The 19,378-nt window shown below is 44.3% G+C and overlaps 1 protein-coding gene and 1 long non-coding RNA gene across 2 annotated transcripts in view; one reads left to right on the forward strand and one right to left on the reverse strand.

Annotated features, from left to right (window-relative positions):
* Positions 1-19,378, reverse strand: part of LOC134450929 (desmoglein-2.1-like) — a 511,642-nt gene that overhangs the window by 290,992 nt on the left and 201,272 nt on the right. The gene's annotated exons all lie outside the window — the stretch shown is intronic.
* On the forward strand, positions 2,749-4,079 carry LOC134450935 (uncharacterized). Its single transcript, XR_010035172.1, has 3 exons — positions 2,749-2,788; positions 3,316-3,451; positions 3,690-4,079. It is a non-coding gene; the product is annotated as an uncharacterized LOC134450935 (long non-coding RNA).

Here is a 19,378-nt window from a genome sequence, read left to right on the forward strand (position 1 = left end):
CACCTTCTTCTTGCAAAGTGTAGGAAAAGTTAAACAATATTTTAGGTTGGTTTTTTTTTTTGCTTACAGCCGCCGAGCTGGTGTTTAATGCCCTGTATTTCCAAACGTGTCGACTGTGCATTGTTTGCTAGCGAGCTAATTTATTGGATGCCTGCCACCAATTCCCTTTGAATTCAGAGGGAAATGATAGCCTAACTCTGAAGCAAAAACCTTGGTTTGCCATTCCTCCGGTGAATTTATGTCATATCATCTCGGCAGGGCATGGGTTTACTTGGCAAAGCGTAACAAATTGTGATTTTAAGGAGAGATTCACACTAGAGTGTGGCTGGACGAAAGCGAGAAGACAGGACTTTCTGTTTAATTTCGGCCGCCGGTGTCAGCATTTCACAACTACAGCATTTGGTGTGCGCGGCCAGTCCTGTTCAAAAGTCCCCCGTAGCTAGAGGTAGAGCTCTAGACATTGGCCGAGACCAGGCAGAAAGACGTCTCGCTGCCGTTCTGCCACGCTCGTGTGTGAATCTGGCCCAGGGAAAAGAAAATCCTAATTACAACTGGTCTACATTGCGTCCTACTACAGCATGTTGCGCGTGCTCCGATGTGTTTGAGTTTATGAGCAAGCCTTTATGCGTTGCTTTGTGGACAGTGAGAGCTTTGCGGCGCATTTAGGGAAATCAGTGGAGTGCGCTTTGAAACGCACTGAGGCGAGCCGTCATAAAGTTCGTCAGCTTCAGTGAGAGCCATGTTAACCCAATCCACAGTCAGACCAAATACAATTCTAAGCGGGTTCTGAATACAGACGTGGCGTGTAGTCAATCCACCTGGCTAATAAACTGGTGTTCTTTTTTGAACGTTGCACACCTGCGTAAACTGTAAGCTGCAATGAATTAGATTAGAGCAGGGGTGCCCAACGAGTCGATCGCGAGGTACCAGTCGATCTCGAGGGGAGTGGCAGTCGAGAGACATGTAATGTGACAGGGAAAATACTGTCTTTCAAAAGTAGGCTATGTAGTAAGCTGCTGGTACTACTGTATTGGTTAGATAATTAGTCCCACTGTAACACAGAATGAGGGGAAAGCATTAGGAAGTGACCGTAAGGGTATTGCAGTTGATTCATGTGTGCACACATGTAACATCGGGTGAGTAACAGAACATGTGCGCAACGATGTGTTATGACGCGGCGATATGCGAGGATCTTTGTCCAAATCGCTAGTCGCATGCATCATCGCTAACTGCGTTTACATCGCGTGCCGCGTGTAAGGGAAATGTTAGCTGACATGTATGTAATTCACTTCAATTTGTGCTGTTTCCTGCTCCAGTTGTGGACAGAACGATTGGCCAAACTCACAATAGAAAGCCTTTGCTCTGCTACTGTCCCAGAGAGCTGGGAAAAAAACCTTCATAGAAGAAGTCACTCTTAACAAGGGTGTTAACCAATTCAATGAGTTCTCTCATTGCTCTCTCTCTCTCTCTCTCTCTCTCTCTCTCTCTCTCTCTCTCTCTCTCTCTCTCTCTCTCTCTCTCTCTCTCTCTCTCTCTCTCTCTCATAGTAAAGTGAACTTAACTGGCCTACTATTTACCCATAACAAATGGTGAAGTTCTGAGCCCTTTTTAATTTTGACCACTGAAGTCATGATAATGCTTCATCATATTTTAGAAATAGGGCCCATGTGCCTACATATGCCTTTTATATACCAAATGTTTATCATTTTGAAATTGTTTCAGTTGTTTATGACTTGTGTAGGACTGAAATTATCTCTGCATACTACAAAGCAATGCAGCACTGCATTGCTTTGTAAACGTAGGCTATTCAACACACTTTAAAAACACACTGAAAAGATACGGCCATAGTAGCCTACTAAAAACATTTTGTTCATAATAATGGTGATTAATAAATGGTGATCTTAAATTTCATACTGACATCCTGAAATTTGACTTGGTAGATCACGGCAGACCATCAACTTCAAAAGTAGATCTTGGTTAAAAAAAAAGGTTGGGCACCCCTGGATTAGAGTTTAGGCTACTTTATTTATGTATGCTCACTAAACCAAGAAGCCTAAATAAGGCAGTGGCCTGTTAATTCAAAATGACTAATTTTAAAACATTGATTACCATAGTGAAACAAAATGTAACTGTAAAAACTGTGTGTAACATTTGATAAATATAATCAATTACTGATATTGTTTATTACAGAAATGTACCACGTGATGCAGTAGCCTGTTGATGCTGGCAAAAGATGCAATCTGGAGGATTTCAGGGTACGTTTTACTATGCTTCAATGTTAGGTGAGATGAATGTAATGCAGTGTTTCCCAACCAGGGGTACGTGTACCACTAGGAGTATGTTTTATTTTATGAATAAAAACAAATGTATGGTCATGATCATATTGGGATAGAGAACATGAGTGAGGTGGTACTCATACTATGACAAAAATGCTTAGGGGGTACTCAAGACGAAAAAGGTTGGGAGACACTGATGTATGCCCAGATCATGTACCAGATCATGCCCAGAGTAAAGTCACAGGCAGTGTGCTTCTCTTGCATTTACAGACTGCCCATGCTTTTTTAAAGAGATAAGTTAGAATGCTTTGCATATCTATTTGTGTAGAGTTAATCACCAAGACAATTTCCAGAAGTTGTATCCAGGTGTCAATTGTGTCCTTGTTCTGGTGTTGTTATTTTCAAACAGAGATGGCTCTTGCTCACTGGCAGTGACTTGGGTCATGTGAGACAGCATCAGAGCTCGGGTGAAATCTCTCGCTCGGGTGAAATCTCTCCTGGAAGATTTCAAGGTATGAAATGTTTTACTCGGCTGCATCTTCCAATAGATTACTCTTTATATTGGTATGTAATGATGTCCTTACCACCAACAAATTCTCTTAAGCATCAATGTGGTCTATAATTCGTCCTGCGACTTCTCAATGCGAGCTCCCATTGATATTGAAGCAATAACTGCTCCGATTATTTTTTTGACTGGAGAAATGGAATCCTGCTACAGTGTCCCAGACCTCTGTGTGCTGGAGCTCCACCAGGGGGCTAGAGCCACACACACACACACACACACACACACACACACACACACACACACACACACACACACACACACACACACACACACACACACACACACACACATACATACACACATACACACATACACACATACATACATACATACATACACACACACACAAGAGGTGTAAGAGATTATCACTCTTTTGTTTGGACTTTCATATGTAAATTGTTTTTTTTGTGTCCTGAAAATAGACAAATAAGCTACATACTGTACATGTTGTATTTGTGTTTTATGATTTTATAGGTGTGTGCAGAGTTCTGAAGAATAAAAGTCAACAGTCAAGTTCTTCTCCATATTCTCCAAATCTGACGGAGGCGTTCCATCAGGAAAGGGGGAATGGTTGGTCGATGCCTCCAGAATAATGATACCCATGACCCAGGTATTATGTACAAAGAGAATGTTAATTTGAATCTTGATGCCTACAATTTTGCTGATTTGTTGACAATCGAGATGTATAAACATTAAGTCAGAATAACTTATGTTAAATTGTCTAACTTTTCACCTGGTGTATTTGGTATTGTGGTAGCATGTTTGAAATGGATGGTTAAGAAGGTAAAATATGTCATGGACATGAGTTAAATATTTACATGTGTATCTGTCAAATTACTTTGTTTCAGGCACAACATGCTGACAGGGAATCGGCTATGGCAGAAAGCATCCATGCCATCTACGTGATCCGCCATGAAGGTTCAGAAGCTACTGACAGTCCTGAGGACATCGGAATCATTTTCAAAGGGGTGACTGCATTTGGCTGCTTGCCAAACATCCTACCCAGGCTCCGCCCTCGCAGTGACGCAACACCTTCGGCTCTGCTACACACACTCAGGAAAACTTTGTTCAGGTACTTTCGGGTTCCCTCCACAGCAGGAAACTCCACCCACTTTGTCGGGAAGCAATCGACTTTCAGCATCACCAACCGTCCTGGCTAGAGGCGTGTTCAAGGAAGTGACAAGGTTTGAGCAGAGACGCTCTATTGGGACTAAGAAAATGTTTGGTTTAAACTTTGGCTCAGCCTGTTTGGCCCTCGACCAGTAGCAAATCATGAGAGTTGAGTCAACCATGCCGTTTGAGAATGTTGTTATGCTTTTGGTCAGACCAAGTCTCGAAGAGATTTGTAAGTCATGATAATCAGGTTACAAATATTCACTTACAGTGGCCATATTTCTTGCCCTTGTTTACGCACTAAACTTGTTATCCTCCTTGAAAGTTGTGTGTGTGTGTGAGTAATAATGCAGACATAATAATAACAATTGACTAGAAGTACAAATACACATTTCTACATTATTGCTCACACACAGCTTTTGGTAAAACATTGCTGAAATGGCCAAACACCTTTATGCATTTTTTAATAAAGAGTCATTGCATTGAGCAGATCATTGAGAGGCTCTGAAGTCCACTACACTATTCTTAACTTGTGTGCGTGCGTACCTCCTCAAGCACATATACAGCACTCTATTTTTAACATTTTTTAAAAATGTTTTTCTTTTTTTTGACTTAACAACCTGTTAAAAACACAGCGTTAAACTTTGGCTTTTTTCGCACACCTCAGCTGGCAGGTGCGTCGGAGATGGCACCATGGGTCACTCAGCAATAGTTTAAAGAAACTCCCGCACACTGACCATTTCGCTCTTCTATCTTTAATAAACTTAAATTTATTAAAGAAAGAACAGCGAAATGGTCAGTGTGCGGGAGTTTCTTTAAACAAAAACACAGCGTTACAAATTTGTTGTTACTAGAATGGCAAGGACAGTCATAGTGCATTACTAAAGGCCCTGTGTTATGTCATTGTAGACAAGTATTATGGTAATTAACCTTTCAATGACTGTTGGTGTGCTACTGGTGGTATGGAATGCATTATTGGCCTCTTGTATGTAAGTGTTTAAAAGGTTTTTTTGTTTATTTTTTATTTATTACCCTCAAGACAATTTTGTGTTTTGATTAATGGCCTGGGGAATGTGTTGATTAAAATAAAAAAAAACAAATCTTCAACATCTTGGGTTTGTAGTGTTGTTTTCCATAGATTTATAGCCTTTTCTGTGTAAGATTAAGTGTAATGCTTTGAAATTACTTAATAAAAACATGGAAAGTATTTCCACATGATTCAATAGCACATATACAACATTATGAGCTCTTGTTGGATCAACTTGAGAGAATTGGGATAATCAAACCAGTATCAAACATGTTGGATGAACATTATAAGATCCTGTTGGATCAATTTAATTGAATCAGGTTTTGATACCCTGACTCAGTTATGTTGGATCAACTCAAGAAAGTAAGGTTACATGGACAGAAGGTAATCCTGTTAAATCAACAAAGTTGCCTAATGTTAAAAATAAGAAAGATAATCATGTGGAAATACTTTCCATAATATTCTTAAGTAAATCCAACAGAATTTTTTTTGAGTGTGTGTGTGTGTGTGTGTGTGTGTGTGTGTGTGTGTGTGTGTGTGTGTGTGTGTGTGTGTGTGTGTGTGTGTGTGTGTGTGTGTGTGTGTGTGTGTGTGTGCGTGTGCAGGCCTGCTGACAGCTTTGTCTGGGCCCGGGACAAAGTCATCTGACAGGGCCCTAAACCCAATGCAGAAATTCCAGAAATGGGCGCCCTCTTTTCTTGGGCCCGGGACAAGTGTCCCCTTTGTCCCTCATGTCTGATTCCCTGGGGGCAGTGACGGTGGCAGCACAACATCTCATCTCAAAAGGGCAATGCCACTCGTAAGTGGCTCTTCAGAAGCAACTATGTTCACTACAACAAGCGCATTATCAGTGATGTATAGGTCTCTTAGCCATACGTCTCGGCACTGACTTCCCCGGGCACTTTTACTTTCCATTAAAACTTCTCCTAAACGCCCCTAAATCTTTCTGGGCCCCTTAAAAACACACTCAGCCTGCAGCTAGGGGGAACGTTTGGCACTCTGTGTGTGTATGTGTGTGTGTGTGTGTGTGTGTGTGGGGGGGGGGGTGTTGATTGTGTTCGTCTATGTCCGTGCATGTGTGTGACTGTGAGAGAGAGAGAGAGAGAGAGAGAGAGAGAGAGAGAGAGAGAGAGAGAGAGAGAGAGAGAGATGTGGTGTGTGTGTGTGTGTGTGTGTGTGTGTGTGTGTGTGTGTGTGTGTGTGTGTGTGTGTGTGTGTGTGTGTGTGTGTGTGTGTGTGTGTGTGTGGAGGTGATGTGGAGGATGATGCTGGGCGGAGTGTAGATTCCGCCCTGGTTAGTTTCGCTGACGCCATGTAACAAATACACCTATTATTGCGCCCCCCCCCCCAGCCAGAGAGGCCATCAACACATTCATCACGAATATTTCTGCTCGTTAAGGGTGTAACACATCATGGGCTTAATAATGCTAATTTAAAAACAGGGCTAGGGCTGTGACCTCAATGGTTTTGCTGACCGCGTGCTAAAAAAAGACACTTATTAGGCCTATTGCTCTCTAAGGAAATGTGTTGTCAACACCTTAGTAAGCATATACAGGTGCAGTATCTAGGCAGGCTACATGCTGCATTCTTCACAGGGGTAACAATGTAGGACAGCATACTGAGGTATAACTTTCTACAGTAATCAAACTAACCAAGCCAATTGGAGTCAGATAAAACCAACTGAGTGAATTAGACTTCACTCATTATAAGTGGATGCGCTATGACGCAGTGTCCCTGAGTATGTGTACAGTGTACTCAGAACGCAATTTCGTTGTCAAATGTATTTGTCAATGACAATAAAAAGCTCTTGATTCTTGAAAACAATGTCCATATATTACATTCAAATTTTCCATTGCTTTAGTTTCAAACAGGTCAAGAAGATAAACATTTGATTGCATTGACAGATGATGGATACATCCATACTCATTTTACCACAGGGCTTGCCATCACTAGAGAACTGCCTTTGTTGATGAGGGGAGAGCATTGTGAAAGCATTGCCAGCGAACACTGACACAATCACATTACCCACAGTAGCTGAGCACACACATATCTATTCAAGAGGCTGATAATATTATTGTCTCTCTAAAGTACTCACACATGCAAAAACACACACACACACACACAGACACACACACACACACGCAGGCAAGCATGCACACAAGCACACACACACGCACACACACACAAAAACGCACACGTTCATGCACACACACGCGCACACACACACACGCGCACACACACACACACACACACACACACACACACACACACACACACACACACACACACACACACACACACTCCAAAACACTTTTCCACTCGGGAGGGTGAAGATGAACATGATTGCCAGCAGCACCAACCTCTTGTGTCTGATTAGGATTTTATCTCACCGAATTAGAGGGAGCCCGCAAAGAAGAGCCCATTTTTATACTGTAGAGCTGGGTGGTGTTTTTTTTTTTAACTGAAATACTCAGCCCACGTACTATGATGGAGGAGGGAGGTACTGCAGGGGAAGAGTCAGTGTGATTTATATTCATATATTTCAAAGATTTTGGCTGAAGGATTTTGGCTCTTAATCATTCACTCAGTGGGATCCATTACTGAACTTGAAAAGCTTCTTTAAAAAAATATTAGTCCTGCTCTTCTAACGCTAACACTCTCATGTGAAAACACGTTTTAGTATGTGTTCAAAATATCTCTTCTTGACCATTCTTGAGGATTTGAAATATCCACTTTGAATCCTTCAAAAACTCCCTACTGAAAACTCACCCACACCTAGAGCGTGTGAGGAGAATAATATGCATTTACAGAGTCTCAATCCCATCTGTGTATGGAAATATACTCTGTCTACTGACAGTCACAAGGAAACAATATGCATGGGCTGTACCTACGTCGGCGTCATACACAAGACATGAGAGTGTCAGAAGAGCGTCATAACGGCGTCATGACACAGTTAAGGGCGAGTCATTAACATTATTTCAGTGTCATTTCAAACATTCAATGGTTATGAAAAGTTGACATTGTTTGGGTTGTCTTTACCATAGCCGAATGTCACATAGTGAACCCAGACATACAATGTTTACAACAATGGCGTAATGTTTATGACGCGTCCATGACTGTGTCATGACACTGTCATGTCATGTCACACGTATGGTGCCTGCGTCAGGTCAAGTGTGACCCAATGATTACAGTAGTCATGTAGAAGAGCACTGGACATTATATTCCACACTCCCTCTCCCAACTACTGTACCTGCCAGTGTGGGTAGCAGTGGCCCTTTAGTGGCATTACCTGCCAGTGTGGGTACTGTGGCCCTTCAGTTCCATTACCTACTAGTGTGGGTACCGTGACCCTTCAGTGGCATTACCTGCTAGTGTGGGTAGCTGTTAGCCTGGGAACTCCAATACTGCCTTTAGTTCTACACAATCGTTTCGATCTGAAAGACATTCCGACCTTTACAGTGTCTCTGTCCAATCAGAGAGCAGGGCAGTGTGTCATAAAAGCCAAGTATTCTGCCCCCTACGGAATTTACAGTAGGCAGGTCCCCAGACCTAATCTCACTTGTGATTAGGTCTGGTGGTAACCAGGCAACAGGCAAGGTAGCTGTGGCTCTTCAGCTGCATTATCTCGTTCAAAAGTCATTCCACCATTTCTGTGAAAGTTCTCTTTTTCCACCTCCTGTTCAGTTTAATAATCATACCTGCAAACTCAGGAGGGTTGAAAAAGGTGACAAACTAATCGCGGCATCGTGGCGCGGCACGGCGCCCCCCCCCCCAAAAAAAAACCAGGGGAAAAGACGATATTTTATTTACTAGGCCTACACTAGCAATCAGACTTCTGAATTAATTGTATTCTTCACCAGCCAATATATGTCTTTCAAGCCAAACATACACTCACCCAGAGGCAATTCTAGGTTAAGCTGGGACCCCAAGCGAAAATTCTTAGCTGTTATTTACCATCTAGTTTGGGGGCCCCAAGCGGCTGCCTATCTAGCCTAGTGACAAGAAGCGCCTCTGCACTCACCACCTGTCAAAATTTAAGTTGTCCTATTTACCAGCCAAAAGGAGGGAGCACATGGTCACTTACGTTGTCTTAACTTTGAGCCCCACTGCATTTGAATATGAAATTAAAGCATTTGCTTTTTTTTTTTTTTTTTTGCTAAAGAGGGTAATAGGGAAATCTAGGCCAATAATATAATTAGCTATATAAAATAGAACCAAGGCATTTTAGAGAATTTATGACTGAATGATAGTCGAATTTCAGCATTTCCCCAATAAAATGGTGTGATGTACTATGGAGAAGCATTAGATTGTAGAAAAAGATAAAGACAGATGTCATCTAGATTAATAGGCCATTTAGATTAATAATATTATGTCCTTGGTGGCTAACATTAAATCATGATCGCACACGTTGCAAAATATGCGGGGGCATGACAAATAAAATAGCCATTGCTATGCATTCCTCTGACGTTTATGAAGGTTTCATCGAGTGTGTAGCGTGGGCGTCTCGCTATTCACGGTTAAATGATCTGACACAAGGGAGCCAAATTCAATTTTCTGCTAATCTGCCAATTTATAGCGCAGTCAGGCCCTGCCTACCGTCATTCTAACACATTTTCTCACTCTGAAGTTTTCGATACCGTTTCAAGATATTGCCGTCAATTCAAATAAAGCGAAACATCCATGTTAGGACCGCAGACCTTCTACCATTGGGCTATTTATTTTCACAAGTGGACAGGTTTAGCTAATGAAACAATTCACAATTCCCAAACCCTGCTCAAATCCCATTTACCTTTGAAAGGGTGATTTGGACAGCGGTCATTTGTAAAGGCAAAGCGACAGTACCAAGGTAGAAGATAATGACAGGGGGGAATACGTGTGTTTCGCGACCACCGTTTGATCAGCTGTTCACTCCGACTGGTGCCTGGTATCCAGTCTATCTGTCTGTAGTCTGTCTCTGTCTGCCTACCACCCCCCCCCCCCAAAAAAACCCCAACTCTTCGGATCTACACGATTCACGTAAGTGACCTATTTTGAGGTCAAAATGGCAAATTTCGCCGAAAGGTGACAAGTTTGCAGGTATGAATAATTTAGTTTTATCCTTCTTCCTCCTGTTCTTCCAGCTGTTCTCTGAGTTGGGTCATCGTTGAAAATTAATGACCATTATAGCGATGCAATTCAGTCCTTTCAATCTGTAGCTTCACATAATAACAAGCCCTGTCAACATGAATGACTGAAGAGGCCTTATAGGCCAAGGGTATTAGCTCAAAAGTAGGCCCAACCCGGTAACAAGCTGGATTTCACAGAATATTCTCAGAATACCTTTAGGAAAAACACACTTTAGTCCCCGGGAATTCACCTTGTGCTTTCCGAGAAATGCAAGATGGCGTCCAAATTATATGATATTATAGTGTTAATGCAATAACTTCTGAACGGGTGAATAGATTGTCACAAAATGTGGTGTGCTAAGACTTTGTAATTACTAAGTGATGTGATTTATTTTTGGAGGCCATCACTTTCAAGATGGCCGATATTCAAGATGGACAACATTTGATAATTTCCGAACGGTTGAACGGATTTCCATCAAATTTTGCGTGCTAACACTCTATAGTAGGTCCATGATCTACCAGAAATTTGGAGACCAACACCTTCAAGATACCTTCAAGATGTTTTTGGTTCAAGGTCCCAGTGACTGAAATATTACAACACGTTATACACATATTACATATTAATAAGTAGTGGAGTCTGTTACGGGAGAAAAAGGCCATTACCGTTACGGAGCTGACAAAAGCGTCAAATTTTGCATGATGCTTCCTTAGGACCCCCTCAATGATTTAAGCCTAGGAGCTCAACTGAAATATTACATTTTCATATCAATCAAGTGAATAATTCATGTACAAGTGTCAGTGACAGCTTGGATGACCTCTACCTCAATAAGGCCATTACAAAGTGAAATGTATGCTGATTTGTGTTCGGATATGTATATCTTAAGTCCCGAGTGTACTATGGAGTGATAGGGGCCTTTATGCTTAGTAAATTATAAATAATTAATATGCAATACAACATATACATAGAATATATTGACAAATACTTTATGTTTTAAATGAGCAAAATGGTAACATGTCTGTTTTCTGTTCTACTTTGAGCTTTAACCTAGACAACATGTTGGCTACCTAACCACTTAATTTAGTGATTGCTCGTTATTTCTTATTTTTGGGTGTGGTCCTTGTTTAAAACATGTCTGTCTGCCTTCCCTCACACACACACACACACACACACACACACACACACACACACACACACACACACACACACACACACACACACACACACACACACACACACACACACACACACACACAAAATTCTTTCGAAAACTTTAAACAACAGCATAAAAATCACATTGGCTTTGGAGGGATACAGCTGTCAAAGTAGCCTATAAGTCATCAAGACTACTGTACTGTAGTGCAATGAACTGTAATATACTCTACTGTACTGCAATGTACTCTGCTGCACTGTACTCTACTCTACCGTAATATACCATACTGTATTCTACTCTAGTGTACCGTACTGTACTATACTTTACTCTACTCTAGTGCAATGTACTGTACTCTACTGTACTCTACTGAACTGTACTCTACTGTACTATACTGTACTCTACTGTACTGTACTCTACTGAACTGTACTGTACTTTACTATACTGTACTCTACTCTAGTGTACTGTGCTGTACTCTACTATACTGTACTGTACTATACTGAACTCTTCTGTAAAGTACTGTACTGTACTCTACTGAACTGTACTCTACTGTACTATACTCTACTGTACTGTACTCTACTGAACTGTACTGTACTTTACTATACTGTACTCTACTCTAGTGCACTGTACTGTACTCTACTATACTGTACTGTACTATACTGAACTGTATTGAATTCTACTGTAAAGTACTGTACTGTACTCCACTGTACTGTGCTGCACTGTACTGTATGCTACTGTACTATTGTACAACCACATAGGACTGAAACATGTAGAGCATTCTGAGGTCAAGTACAATATGATGCAAAAAGGTGTGGTGGGAATGAGTTATGTTACTGTTACGACTAAATATCTTGAAGGTTAAAAATGTCCTGTGGCATTTTGTTGGGGGGAGGGTGCATGGTAGGCCATCCTTCCTCCTGGACTATATGTGTGCCTTGCATATCAAGGAAATGAGTAATGGGTCACCTTTACAGTAAGGGTGGCAAAGACCTGCGGTTCATGTTGTCCATGAGTTTGTCAGTAGCAATTGAGGTACTCAATGATCACTGAGGTAACGGCAATACAACACAAGTAGGCTACTATAGGCGAGTACATTTAGGGTTTAACCCCAAAAAAATTGATACAAAAGGTTTTTTTATGGATTCTATTACTATTGGACCTGCTAAATGACATACTAAAAATCTAGTAAAATCTGACTTTGGGAAATGAGTTTTTTCAACATGGCTGCCATAGGCTTATTATAAGGGTGAAGAGACACTCCAGGTGAATAGGCCAAAAAATGTAGCTTGCCGATATCACCATGAAACTTAATCCGGTGATTACTCACATATTTGTGAGAAAAAAATGTATTGCAAGTTTTCTGAAATGTTATGTTTTAATATGGTAATTGGACTATATCTAATTAAATATGCATTAAATTTCAAAATGCAAAAGCTCAAAATCTGAAAAAGCCAAGCTCAAAATTACTCTTTTATTTTGTTTCTAGTAAGCCAGAAGATATCTTCAGAAGAGATTATGGACATCTCTTTTTGTTTTGTAGTAAATCTAAAAATCTTTGTACAGACACACCAGCTAGCATTTTTTTTTCAAAACATGATTATTTAACATCTCTCTTAGATAAATAATTGAGTTTTATGTGTCTCAAGTTCTTCCAGACATTCTTTGAGTCTGGTGGTATCATTCTTAGCATGTATCAAGGGCAAGGTCAGCTGTCCTCAAATCATAGCCTCTCCACAGAGGTGTCCTAAGGGCTGGTGCTGGGACTCCTATTTGCCATGTACACCACATCACTGGGCCATGTTATCTGTTCTCACAGCTTCTCATACTACTGTTACAACGATGAAGCACAGTTACTTTGTGCCAGATGACTCCACGGTCACACACATTTCCGCTTGCCTCTCTGAACTATCCACAAGTATGAAGGAATGCAACCTTCAGTTGGGCCTCGCCCAAATGCACTGCTGGTGATCCCAGCCAAAGATTTAGGTTGCCATGATATCGAGCTCAATATGGATTCTGCTACTGTTGCCTCAAATAAGGCCACAAGAAATCTAGGTGTCATTGTTGATGACCATCTATCATTCTCTGACCACATAGCCTCAGTTTCCCAGTCATGTCCTCTTTTTCATGCCCTAATTGAATACAAGGCCCTGACCCTTGCCTATGAAGCTACAAGGCTTACCCGAAAGCTATGCTAGAGCCCTATGTCCTTTCAGGACATTGTCTGTCTCCAGTACCAACCGTTTCACCTTGCCCTCTACTTACACATGTAGTGGCTCCTGTCTATTCAGTTCAGCTGCTGAAAGACCCAAAATACCTAGTGACACCATGATTCATCACTGATGATGTGCCCTGACAAACAGCACATGGATATTATCATAGCAGTAGTGTCTTTATCCACCCAAACAGCACTCCAAACAAACAGATCCTGAAAACATGTTAGTTCATGCCAATGTAATTATCATGTAGTAACCTTTATTTTAAAAAACTTTGATCTTGAAAATGACACCTTTCCTGAAGTCAGATTTTCCTAGATTTTTAGTATGTTATTAAGGACACTTAGAGGTAACAAAATCAGTTGAAAAACCTTTTGTATCATTTTTTGGGGGGTTAGGTCTTTTTTTTGCATAGATGTACTCGCCTACTAGGTGAGGACTTGTTTGCAAATTCTGAAAAAAGAAATCACTTTACCTCTGTCTACTTACTGAACACCTACTTGGAAATAATTGTCTTTACTTCATTTCAACTGAAGGTGTACTTTCAGTAATGTATAATGCCATTCTTAAAAATGACTGAAAGGCACTTACTACTGTGATGTCATGAGAGGCTGTGTTCTGGATGGGCGCTACATTCCCCGGGGATGGCTCCAACCACAGCCTGGTATGGCTCCATCTGCTGGTGCAGCCGGGAACTGCGCACCTCCACACAAGCCACCTCAGCACAGGTGTGGCTCATGATTGCGGCTGAGCAGCTGAAGGCCATGAATGGCAGTTTGTCTACCTGTGATTCAGTCTGGAGTTTGGGGAGCTCGGGGCTGCACTCTCTTGGAGGAGAGAATCAACTGAGAAGTGTTTCAACTGAAGATCTTCCAAACCGAAGAGAAATACTTACCTGGTGAACAATTAAGGAGAATCATACTTACCTGGACATAATACCTGTGAGTGACTTTCATGATGCCTATGTGAAGAGGATTTTCTGTTGAAGAGATATATGAGTGAGAAAAGACTTTTTAGTTTCCTTTGAAGAGCCACGGGCCTGACTTTATGTTGGACTTTAAAAAAGAAGAAACCCTTAGTTGAACCTTTTGAATCTGAGAACCCCCCCCCCTTCCGTTTCTGTTAAACTTCCTAAGTTCAATAAAACTTGCATTTTATTTTGAAAAACTGTGTCCTTGCACTGCTTTGAGTTGCCCTGCTGATAACCAGCCTCTCATGTTATCACATATGGTGGAGGACGCGGGCAACTCAAACATTAACAGTGCATGGTTGAAGAGGACACTGAAAATTTAGTCACCCTATTGTCCAAGTTGACCCTAGAACCCCCACCCACCAAAATGGAAGAACTTTTGAGAGCCCTTGTTACCAGCCAGCAGGCTCAGGCACAAGCGAGTGCTGCCCTGTTGGAGGAACAGAGGAAAGCAAACCTTCTCAAGACAGAAGAATTGAAAATGCAGAAACAAATGGCCAACCGTGATGTTCGCCCAATAAAGGCTAGCAACTTTTTAGCTAAGATGGGCCCCACTGATGATGTAGAGGCATTCCTACATACATTTGAAGCTACGTCCACAAGAGAAGCATGGCCCAAGGCACAGTGGGTAGGCCTGTTAGCCCCCTTCTTAACAGGACAGGCACTGAATGCGGTCCAGGACCTGCCCCCCGATAAAGCGTCGGACTATGATACCCTGAAGAAAGAGATACTGAGCAGATGTGGGCTTACCACATTTGGAATGGCTCAGCGATTCCACAGCTGGACTTTTCACCCAGACCAGGCTCCCCGTGCGCAAATGCATGAGCTCTCCCGGATAGCAAGACAATGGCTGGAACCAGACAAGAACACAGCAGCGGCTATAGTGGAGGCCGTCGTGGTGGATCACTACTTAAGGTCCCTGCCATATGAAGCAAAGCGCATCATCGGCCAACAGGGCCTTGCTACAGCAGAACTCACCGTGGAGGCGGTGGAGAAATATCAAGCCACGGCCGACATGCTCCGTGCGTCCAGGAAGGAGCCCAGGAGTGCGACCCCACTCCCACCGGGGGGAGGCCGCCCAAAAAGCCCGAAGATACCCCACTCAGCCCCTACTGGATCTAACTTCACTCCAGGAGGAGCCAGGAACCAGCCAACCCCAGGAAGAGGCCGGCGAGAGAGTGAAACCCTACAGTGTTACCGATGTGGTGAGATGGGACACATCTCCTGGCAGTGCGGAAAACCCTCAGACGAGCCCATGCCCACTGCAGGGTCCTCGAGTTCGCCAGCCACCCACCTTTTTGCATCCCTTGTGGGGGTAACAGAGGCTAACCCAGATCAGCCTCCCATCTGCCCAGTGACGGTGAATCATCACGATGTTGAAGCACTCCTCGACTCAGGCAGCCAAGTCACACTGGTGCGTAAGGATTTAGTAGAGCCCTCAAGTCTGAAGGCTGACCAAGTTCTCCCTGTCTCCTGTGTCCATGGAGACACCAAGAACTACCCCACTGCTGAGCTCACTGTGACCACCACCCGTGGAACAATACAGACAATGGCGGGTGTGGTCGACTCCCTCCCAGTACCGGTGCTAATCGGACGAGACTGTCCAGCCTTCCATCCATTATGGCGAGAGACACAAGGGAGGCTACACCGGGCCCCTCACAGACAGAGAGGTAAGACTGGTATGCACAATACACCAGTAAAACCATCAAAGTCACTTATTACTCCTTCTGCACTCGCAGGGATAGCAGGCACCCTGGCTGACACAGAGAGCGGCCCCGAGTCTGGAGAAGAGGAGGTGGATCCAGGAAGCGCTTCCGAGCCCGGAGAGGGGGACCACCAAAGCGTCACAGAGCTACCACTTCTCACAGGCCAGTATGGTGCAGCTCAGTTACAAGACCCCACCCTTGCCAATGCCCTAAGGAATGTGCAGGTGTTAGAGGGAGTAGTAATGGGAGATAGGTCAAGCCCCCCTTACCCACACTTTGCAGTGAAGCGGGGCCTGATGTACCAAGTAGTTAAGGAAAATGATGAGGTGCTTGAGCAGCTTCTTGTGCCTCAACCGCACCGAGCCACGGTGCTTAGTCTAGCACATAGCCACCCTTTGGGTGCCCACCTTGGTGTAGAGAAAACCAAGGAAAGAATCCTACAACGCTTTTTTTGGCCAGGAGTACACAAGGAAATAGAAAACTACTGTCGTGGTTGCCCTGAGTGTCAGCGGAAAGCACCCAAGCCCTCGTATAGGAGCCCGCTCATTCCCCTGCCAATAATTGAGACCCCTTTCGAGAGAATTGGATTGGACATAGTTGGGCCCTTACCAAAAAGTTCCCGGGGGCACCAATATATTCTGGTCATTCTGGACTATGCGACCCGATACCCAGAGGCCATCCCGCTCAGAAAAGCCACGTCCAAACAAATTGCCAAGGAGTTGTTCCTCCTCTCAACTAGTCTAGGAATCCCAAAAGAGATCCTGACAGACCAGGGCACCCCTTTCATGTCTAAAGTGATGAAAGACCTCTGCAAGCTTCTCCGGATCAAACAGCTGAGAACGTCAGTCTACCACCCCCAGACAGATGGGCTGGTAGAACGTTTCAACAAAACTCTCAAATCCATGCTGCGGAAGGCAATCGAAGAGGATGGGCGCAACTGGGACCAGCTCATCCCCTATCTCCTGTTCGCGGTAAGAGAGGTGCCCCAGTCATCTACTGGCTTTTCACCCTTTGAACTGTTACTTTCATACAGACCCCGAGGACTCCTTGACATCGCCAAAGAAGCCTGGGAAGAGCAGCCATGCAGACAACGCACTTTGATTGAACATGTGGGGGCCATGAGGGACCGAATGAAGGCCATCTACCCCATAGTGAGAGAACACATGGAAACTGCCCAAAGGCAACAACAAGCGTCCTACAATAGACCGGCCCAACCCAGAGAATTCCAGCCCGGGGACAGAGTGCTTGTCCTGGTCCCAACCGTCGAATGCAAGTTCCTGGCAACCTGGCAAGGGCCGTACGAGGTCATTGAACGGATAGGTGAGGTCAACTATAAGGTGAGGCAACATGATAAAAGGAAAAAAGAACAAATATACCATGTTAACCTCTTAAAGAAGTGGCACGCCAGGGAGGCGTTATTCAGCTGTCTACCCCCCACAGAATCCAAAGAGCCTGCAAGGGAGGAAGTACAAGTGGGGCCGGACCTGTCACCACGGCAACGACAAATGGCCCTGGAGCTGGTTGATCAGAACCAAGACGTCTTCTGCTCCCTACCTGGACACACAGACATTGTGCAACATGAAATACACACCCTGCCCGGCAAGACGGTACACCAGCGTCCCTATCGTGTGCCGGAAGCTCGTAAGGTGGCTATCCAGGAGGAGGTAGAAAAAATGCTGAAGCTAGGAGTTATAGAGGAATCAAAGAGTGCCTGGGCAAGCCCCATCGTGCTGGTTCCAAAACCAGACGGCACATTAAGATTTTGTAATGATTACCGTAAGCTGAACGAAGTGTCTGAGTTTGATGCTTACCCGATGCCACGGGTCGATGACTTGGTAGACTCTCTAGGACACGCCAGGTTTTTAACCACTCTTGACCTCACTAAAGGCTATTGGCAGGTGCCGCTGACCCCAGAGTCCAGGAAAAAGACGGCTTTTGCCACGCCGGATGGACTGTACCAGTACACCAGACTACCCTTTGGCCTACATGGTGCGCCGGCAACGTTCCAGCGGTTGATGAACCAGGTCCTCGCCCCACACAAAAGGTACGCAGCAGCCTTTTTAGATGACGTGGTTATTCAGAGCCCAGATTGGGACAGCCACTTACCCCGTGTCCGAGCTGTGCTCGATTCCCTCAGGAAGGCAGGTCTGACCGCCAACCCCAAGAAGTGCAGGCTGGCCTTCAGCGAAACCAACTACTTGGGGTACACCATCGGCAGGGGACTGGTCAAGCCACAGGAGGCCAAAGTGCGGGCCATACAGGACTGGCCCCGACCGCTCACCAAGAGGCAGGTGAGATCATTCCTGGGCCTTGCGGGTTATTACAGACGTTTTATTGCTGACTTTGCTACTTTAGCTGCCCCCTTAACAGAACTGACAACTAAACGCCACTCGAGACTGGTGAGGTGGAACCCTGCAGCGGAGACGGCCTTCGCCAAGCTGAAGCAAGCACTGTGTTCCGGTCCAGTTCTGGTGGCACCCGACTTCAGCAAGGAATTTGTTGTTCAAGCTGACGCGTCAGAGGTGGGTCTGGGGGCCGTGCTTGCCCAAGAACGTGAAGGTGAGGAGCACCCTATTCTTTACCTCAGCAGAACACTCCTCCCAAGAGAGAGAAATTATTCCACTGTGGAAAAAGAATGCCTCGCTATTGCCTGGGCCCTGGATGCTCTGCGGTACTACCTTCTTGGCCGACGCTTCACGGTGGTGTCCGACCATGCTCCCTTACAATGGATGGCCAGGAATAGGGAGACTAATAGGAGAGTCACCAGATGGTTTCTTGGCTTGCAGGCATATAACTTCTCTGTTGTTCACAGGGCTGGCAAGCATCATGGCAACGTCGATGCCCTCTCCCGACGGGATGCCCTCTTCACCTACTCCAACCCGACGGGGGCGCCGGTCCTGAGGGGGAGGATGTGTGATGTCATGAGAGGCTGTGTTCTGGATGGGCGCTACATTCCCCGGGGATGGCTCCAACCACAGCCTGGTATGGCTCCATCTGCTGGTGCAGCCGGGAACTGCGCACCTCCACACAAGCCACCTCAGCACAGGTGTGGCTCATGATTGCGGCTGAGCAGCTGAAGGCCATGAATGGCAGTTTGTCTACCTGTGATTCAGTCTGGAGTTTGGGGAGCTCGGGGCTGCACTCTCTTGGAGGAGAGAATCAACTGAGAAGTGTTTCAACTGAAGATCTTCCAAACCGAAGAGAAATACTTACCTGGTGAACAATTAAGGAGAATCATACTTACCTGGACAT

This window comes from Engraulis encrasicolus, chromosome 6 (genome assembly GCF_034702125.1).
Source record: "Engraulis encrasicolus isolate BLACKSEA-1 chromosome 6, IST_EnEncr_1.0, whole genome shotgun sequence".
Classification (NCBI taxonomy): domain Eukaryota; kingdom Metazoa; phylum Chordata; class Actinopteri; order Clupeiformes; family Engraulidae; genus Engraulis; species Engraulis encrasicolus.